Raw genomic sequence first — 8,870 nt, 5'->3', positions numbered from 1 at the left:
GAAATATCTCAAAAAGCGTGCACCACCTCAATTTGCGTACCCAACCTCGACATTCGTGCAAATACTTGATTCTTGCAACCCACCTTGTTTCTCGCGAACCACCTAAGTTCTTATACACCACCTCGATTCCCGTGAATCGCCTTGATTTTTGTGCCACATCTCAAAATTCGCACAAATCACTTAACCTCAAGCACAAAAGTCCTATAAACTATATTTATTCTAAGGACTTTAAAATGAAATTCCAGAACTTACCCGAAACTTCATTTTCACACATAACGAGGCTGTTTGGTGCGAAAACCGAGAAACTGAAAAGCCAAACACCAAATCTTTTTGCATAGACATCCTTAACTTATTTTTCTAGATTTTTCCATATTTTTTTCAGAATTTTTTAGCAAGCCACGCTCCCGCACGCGCCCCGACATGGTCTGCCACGCGCCTGCGCGTGAAGCACACGCGTCGGTCTTCTTCTCTGGCTCCTGCACACCGACGACGGGACATTTTTACACCAAGATGCTTGCCTCATTAAATCGATCCAGATGGCACCTCTAGATGCCCAAAAGGACCACTGGAGGGGGTCCAACAGGAGGCTTAAAGCCTAGGCCGAAACCACTGCCTCCCTTCTCCGGCAAGCCACGAAACCCCTTTAAACCGCCACCAAAATGCTTCATTTTCTCCAGAATGGATCGCAAACTCATGGGTAAAAAAAGCCCCTTATTGGGACCTCCCAATTCATTCGTTAAGGCCCTTGATTTGAAGCTTTAAATTTTTCAAACCCTCGGCCGAGCCTTAGCTATTTATAGCCAAAATTGGTCCTCAAAATGCACATGGCCGCCTCACCCAACACCTTAAGCTTCTTAAAAATCTCTTGGGCGACCCAAAAATGGAGACAAACTGCCTCAAAAGGCCATTTACAAGTCAGGCATGGCCTCGACAAACCGACCAAGACACGGTCGAATTTTTTGAAAATCCGGCCACCTCGATGCTCATCGACGACCAAGCTTTGGTTTTTGAGCTCCCTCAACCATTACCTCGAGCTCCCCGTGCTTGAAAACCCCTTATCAGAGACCGTTCAAGGTTGTCAACCGTGGCAGCCTCCCAGCTTTGCAAAATTTCACTTTCGCCCCTCTAAATTTTGACTTTTTACACTTTGCCCCTTCTCATCAACCCCTGAACTTTCTGACATTTCCACTAGGACCCTCAAGTCCTAAAATATTTATATCACCCCTCAAAGATTCCAAAAAATGACATTTCGACCTCCCTCTGGCAATTTCAAAAAACTGCACAAAGGCCCGAATCTTCATTTGGACCTCAAACCCTGTTGTTTCTTCCTGAAACCACTGAAGAGTTGTTCCTTATGAAAAAAGAAAGCCCCCTAGGGCTTTCGTTGACTTCCAAGAAGTCTCATACTACAATTCGGTATTCAACTCAAATCATTGCTGCCTTTTAAGCTGTACAAAAAACTATTGCCGATCATATTTCTTTCAGCCCCATAAATCATGCCTCGAGATGCTCGACAATGCCACATCATTTTCCATAAACATCTAGGCTCCAGGGCACTCCCTCCAGTCGATTCGGTGACTTACTACCCATTTCAAGCCTATTTTTTGGTATTTTAAACCCACTTAAAATACGTGGCAATCTTACGAAAATATGGGTATTACAATCTACTCCCCTTAAAAGAATTTTGTCCTTGAAATTGGCTCATACATGCAATCTCCAAGGATAAAAAAAATAATCCATTTCACAGCCTGGACATATCTCGATGTCTACAAAATTTTGAATTTTCAAACCAACTTTCGGTGGTGAGCAAACAAGAACGGTCAACAACCATACCTCAATAGTCAACAGCTAGAACCCATACATCTAGCATCCCCCCTGTTGGCCTGACATGGGATCGCTCCTCCCCTAAGGAATCTGATGCATCAGCTGGTAGAGGCTTCCTCACTTAGGTATGGACTACCCCACCCACTCGTTTCAACCACAGGGACTGCTTAATTGAGAGTCCAACAGTCGATAGTTTTGGCGACCGAGAGTGCTCTTCCACCATAAACCACATAAGAAGCCATCCTGACGCCACTGTGGTAACACAAACTCTACCAACGACAGACGCTCTCCCCAATCTTTTAGGCGCGCACATCCTACCTCGAAAATTGAGAAGGACATCTCGCATCTCAAAAATCATAACCCTTGGGCTGGCCACACTCATATATCCATAGATGTATACATCAGTCACCCCCACTAGTCTCTCGTATCTTGGTCTCCAAATCCAGCCGAACCGCCAGGCAAGCTATCAAGACGAACGAACCCTTTGGCACTACACTCACCAACATCAAGCTAAAAGCCTCAATCCGCGGCCACCCCTGGGCCATCAACCCAACCACCACATTGGCACGCCCTGTTAGTGTAGGTGCTCTAAACCCAATCAAATTGGGCATGTTGTACACTGACAATTGTAATCATATTTATTATTTGAATAAGGAGTTATTCAAATTCACAAGAAGTCATTCTATTAGTTTCTTGTTATTATTGTAATAACCAAATGAAACTAGATAAAAGTTCATATGATGTATATTGTGATTAATCTTTAAAGATGTGAGATTATGCATCATAGTTTCTAGACATCATTAAACGTCCCAAGTCGTAGCAATGTCAAGAATGTACATTGACAATTGCGGTAAGACTTGTATGTGCTATGTTTTTGCTATGTGATAGCAATGGGGGTCTCACATCCATAGGCATGGGGATGTCTAGTCAAGTACATAGGTGACCAATGTTGGAGAACGTGTCACTGGACATGACTCGCCATGAGAATCTATTTTGGTTATATGTTGATGGAATTCTCATACGAGGTGGGTGTAACTAATCCTTGGACCTAAGGTTGTCACGGTCATCTCATAAGAAGATTGGTAAGCTTTGACATCGTTTCGATGGGCCTAGACAAAGGCTGCACATGGCCGATCGTTGGGTATATCGTGAGGCTTATGGAGATGGGTGTGTAACCAAGATGGGACTCGTCTATCCCTTGATAGAGGATGATGTATCTAAGGCGCCTTCGATGGATATTCACTTTAAATCCATGGCCATGGTAAAAGAGATCAATAAGGAGTTATTGATTCACTTTCTATTAAGTGAAGATATCCGCATGACCGAAGAAAACTCATGTGATCATAATCAAGCAACACATCGCCATACTTGAGATCACATAAGATACATTGACGAGAGGATCAAATTACACGGTAACCATGCTCGTGAAAGGTTATTTGCGGATTATGAATCCTTCTGAATAATTGGGTAGGCATGATGACTTACTAGAGGCCAATCTTGTCTTATGTGTTTGTACTGACACATTGCCAACATATTTGGAAGCCTAATGAGTCATACGCAATAGGCACGGTCCCTGGCTTAAACTAGGAGAGTGGACGTATGATTAAGTGGGACATTTCGACAAGAAGTTGTGCCGTCGTAGGTTCTCACAGAAAAAGAACAAATAGACGTAATGATGTCGATATGACGAGGATTCGTCATAATGGAAAAAGTTTCCTAAAATGGAAATTGACTAAATTAGGAAGGAGTTTCTAATTTAATAATTTTCTATTTATTAGAGTGGCAAATAAGAAATAAAATATATTTGGGCTTAAGTTAATATTTGGACTAAATTAGATTTGGGCCAAATATTAAATTACATATTATATTTGAACTAAATTGGATTTGGGCCAAATATTAAATATTATATTTGGACCAAATTAGATTTGGGCTAAATATTAAATATTATATTTGGGCTTGAATTAGATTTGGGCAAAAATATTTTATTTAAACCTATAAAAAGATTTGGGCCATTTAATTATATTTCTAGTTGGACTAGAATAATCCCACTTAAGATTCTAATTAAATTAGAATTAGTGGGCTAGCCCAATTCGTGTCCATTAGGGTTTGAGAAACCCTAGGATGTTTCTCTATAAATATCCCTTTATAGGTTGCCCAAAATAAGAGTGAGTTTTAGTGTCATTTTTCAAGAGTTGAAAAACGTATTGCCATTCACTATTCCCCATTTCTTTTTTGCATCGATTTGAAACGTGGGCGTTCTTTTCCGTCCATACACAAGCCGCGCAAAGGAGAAGGAGCTAGCACTCCTATTCCGTTCTCCTTGCCAACGGACGTGTGCCGCGTATCACGACTTAGAGGCCGGACGCTTGGATGACTCGAATCCGCGAACGACTCAATAATCTAAATGTTAGATTTATTTATTTGTATGTGAATGATTTGATTTCGACGTTAATCCAATTGCCGGGATCGAGGTAAGTTCAAAAATTTTTGAACTACGTTGTTTGCCCTATAGTGATCATGCTTTACTTTCATGCCTGGGGTGATACAAAATGATGCGATCATAGTCCTTCAGGAACTCCATCCACTGTCGTTGTCTCATGTTCAACTCATTCTGCGAGAACACATACCTCAGACTTTCATGGTCCGTGAACACCTCAAACGTCTCATAGCATCGGTAGTGCTTCCATAACCTCAAGAGCACATACCTCAACTGCCAGCACCAAGTCACACATCGGGTAGTTCACCTTATGCCCCAATGTGATCACACATGGTCACACGTTCACGTTGCATCGACACGCAACCAAATCTTGAGCTATCACAAGCCCTCCCTACATCCGGAAGGTTATTCCCATTAGACTCTCATCATGAGTCCTATCAACACAACTTATTCCAAACCCTAACCCAAATTCGGTAAGCTGTTGCATTGGTTTCTCTCCTAAACCCTAACCCAAATCCTTCGCACTCTAGAGAGATTTAACCCTCTTTGATTGCCCCTCTTCCATAGCTCATTATCTCTTCATTGCTATAGTAGCAACCTAAGCAAAACAGTGAGACTGTTTTGTGCTTAGGTTTATTCATTTTGAACCCATTTCATTTCCAACCCTAATCTCCCTTACTCTCTTTGCCTAGCACAAAGAGAGAATGTTGCGATTCACCATCTTGCTGGGGCGTGGATTAACTAGGCCTCCCGTGCTTTCGAGAGTCGATTCGGTCTAACCAAAATTTGTCTGGGAGCTGTTTGGAGCAAGTAATTACTGCCACCGGAAGGATTTCAACCTCTACATCAGCCTTCAAGTGTTGAAAGGTATACCTACTAAACCCCCTATGGTATGGTTTAGTTTTGGCAGCATATGGACATCAAAATGAGTCTTGTAAGGGCTTTTTTGTAATACCTCAGAAATTGATATAAAACTTGGATGTTGTAATGGAAATTATAGTAGCAAAATGAAAGGTATTTTGACTCAGGGGAAAGGAGAGAAATCTTTAATTCTATTGAATTACGAATGTAAAAGGGGTCAGAAGTACCTAGGGAAAGAGTTAACAAAGTAGGATTTTATGGTTAAGGAGGCAAAAGTGTTTCAAATGGAAGTTAAGGGCTAAAGTGTAAACAAAGGTGGTATCAGGGCATTAACGTAATAAGGAAAAGGAGGAAACCGGGCTTAAGTGAAAATGTCACAACTTGTAAAAGGGTTAGCTTGTTTCCAACTAAAGGGAGTGATTGTAATGATGAGTCCTTACCCTAAAGTCTTATGAAGCCATGACTTGGAGGAATAGGATTGGATTTAGAAAGATAAAGGAAATATTGAGCTTTTACCCTAAAGTCTTATGGTAGCATGACTTGGAGGAATAAGATTGACTTTGGAAAAGAGAGATAATTGTTATAATAGATTCTTATCCTAAAATTCACATGGAGGTGTAATTTGGAGACTTGGGCTTGGAAGCAAATGAAAATTAGAATTAAAAGATAAATCAAAGGGATAATTCAAGGTGTGGTAATGATGGCTTGGGAAGAAAAATGGGGAAACTTAAGGGGAAAGGATGTCTTGAGATAAGGATGCTTTGAAAGCTTATATAAATGGGGGGGGGGAGACCTATGTGGAAGTGAAGTATAGCAAGTGTAGTGAGTGCATCAAGTAAAGCAAAGAAAAAAAGACTCAAAGGAAGCAAAGAAGAAGAAGGGTGGAGACATCTCAATGGAAATCAGAAAAAATAGAGGGGTAAACAAAGAGATAAGTCTATTTTCTTTCTATAGGATCGTAGAGCATGAAAAGGGGAGTCTGTAGGTTCAAACGGAGAGTGAATCGGATAAAAAATGAGCAAGTTATAGCATTTTTAATTTTCAATTGCAGAATCCGTAACAGGGAGGAAGACGGTGCATGACCACTCTTCCGGAGGCACGTGAGGGCTCGTCCGGCCTCTGTTTGACCTAAAATTTTCACCATTATTCTCCTATTTTAATTTTCTACAACCCCATATAAAAATATTAGGTTTAGTTTACTGAAATGCGTGATTTCTGCAGAAACAGCCCCTAGTGCTCGAAATCGGGCCGTGAACAGTGCTATCGAAGGGAAAACGGTCAAGGTGAGTGATTCCTACATGTTTTGTGACACTTTGAGAATTTTTTGCTTCACTTGTGTGTGGATATTGGCTTGCATATCATGCCTTTGTGGCTTACACGTCCTATTTTCCCTTGGTTATGCATATTTCTTCTACTTTGTCATATATCATGTTTGTGTTGGTGACTATGGTTAGTTGTTGGGCCATCATGGAAGAACTCATGCTTTTACGGTGAGCCAGGGGTGACTATGATGACCGCGGGGGTGATTGTAACACCCTAGCATTGCTACCACATGGGTGGATTTCATAATGGCATTATTGCATTTGCACGCACATACCTTAACAGCCGAGGTCATTATTAGCATAAAATCAATATCTTAATGCTTCTTTGTGTAATTGGAAAGTGGGGCATTACATTTTTGGTTTATGTTTTCACTACTATTTCATTGGTTTTTCAAAAAAGTTTTAAAAATTCGATTAAACCCTGATAGCATGCATATTTATACCATATTTTGGCATTTCACCTCACTCTTATTAGGCCATTTGAAGCAATTTTTGCTGATATTTCATTGTTTCTATTTTATTATGCTTCAAATTGTCCTTACACTATTTTCTATCTTACCTCTACTCTATGGATCCAGGCTTTAGGGAATATTGGATGGGCTAAAGGAGCTTTGGCTCAACTAAAGGAGCTTGGGCCTACACTAAAGGAGCTTGGGCCTACAATAAAGGAGCAGACTTGGGCTCACTTGTTTTCTGTTGGGCTAGGCCCAACCCTAGCCTCCCTAGCCTTTCCTTTCTTTCTTGGCCATGTATTTAAGGCCTCTTAGCATTAATTTTCAGAAATGATCATAGAGAAAGAGAGGAGAAAATAGAGAGGATTCTACCCGTTTTTATCATTATAGCATTTTTCTGTTTTCTACATTTTTGTTCCATTCTGTTTTCCTTGCTGTAATGATAGGCTAGAACATTTTGTAACCGGTTGTGTGTCTTGAATCCATGTGGAATTTGAGTCCCAAATGAGCTACAAGAATCTGGTTTGTTGTTTGTTTCTTATTCAATTCTATTTGGTTTAGTTTGAGCAGATTTGTGAATGCATGGAGTTCATGGCAGGTTTGTGTGAGCTTGCATGGTTTCATTTTCTGTTAAATGCTTAAGAGAACAGAATGTTATAGCCGGTTGGTATAACATCTCGGAAATGAATATTGTGTGCTTGAACGGTTGTTCTTGCATAGGTCCGGATAGGTTGAATAGAGAGTGAATGGTTGCATGTTGTTTGCAAGAGATTTCTGCATTCATTTTGTTATTTCCAACCATTCTAATCCTTGGACGGTTGTTGGGGATGCTTGAGTTTGTTTTCCGGAGATCAAAGCATCTAGCAAACCAAGATATATAGAGTGGACAAGGAAGATTTCACATAGGAGACAAATACACAGCCGGTTGCACTCCTCTTATTGATTTTTCATCCATCTTCATCTTTCTGTTTTGCCAATTAGTTTTCTGTCAAAATCCCCCCCCCAAACAAACTGTTATTGGTTATGTTGGTTCTCCTTTGTTGGTAGAAGAAAGTGAGGCTCCTTGTGAGAGATGACCTAGGGTGCACTTTGCTGCAAACTAGAGAAGAGATGCAAACATAGATCTCTATTTCTGGAGTGGTTCGATAGCCGGCCAGAAATTTGGCGCCGTTGCCGGGGAGCCAAGTTTTTTCTTCTAAAAACATAGAGGACCGACCCTATTCTCTGTTTGTTTTGTTTTCTTGTTCGAGTGTTTTCTCTATTTTGTGTTCTTGGTGATAAGGTTATCAGTTTTTGTGTTCTTGGTGAAGAGAAATTCTGTTCTGTTCTTGAGATGAACTGATAGCAAGCAGCAACAGAGAAGCCTCATTTGCCTTTTCGATCTTCTTTTTGTTTGTGTGTATTTTCCTTTTATGTTTTCTCATTTTTGGAATCATTTTTGAACCAAGAAGTGGCTGTTGGAGAGGGCTGCATGACCTGATCTTCTGAAAAAGCAACCCTGCAGCCCTGCAGCAACTGAAAAAGCACAAAACACCTGCTGTCCTTCTCTGATTCTCAGTAGCACACCTGCAGTCCTTCTCTGATCTTCATGTGCTCTGATAGGCACTGAAAAGCAAGCTTACACAGCAAGGGGAGACAAGCCTGCAGCAGATCAAGAGAGCATAACCATTTTTAGAATGCTCTGAATCCTACTTTTCTGCCCCTGACAGCAGATCACCTGCACAAGAGGATATTCCGTTTTCTTTCTCTCATTTTCCTTTGATTTTCTCTCTTTTAACATTCCATTCAACGTTGTCTTTACCTTCCACACTAATATCCATTTTCGTTTGGCAGAAGACCCCAACAGCTGCAACCAAAAGAAAGCAGCCAGCAGCAGCCTTCCATTCAGCAGCGATTTTGACCATCTTCATGACAGATAGCATTATTTAAGGATTGAGCTCGAGATACTGGTGCTATCCTCTTCCTTTCTCATCC

Source organism: Diospyros lotus, chromosome 9 (genome assembly GCF_014633365.1).
Source record: "Diospyros lotus cultivar Yz01 chromosome 9, ASM1463336v1, whole genome shotgun sequence".
Classification (NCBI taxonomy): Eukaryota; Viridiplantae; Streptophyta; class Magnoliopsida; order Ericales; family Ebenaceae; genus Diospyros; species Diospyros lotus.
This window is presented reverse-complemented; position numbering follows the sequence as displayed.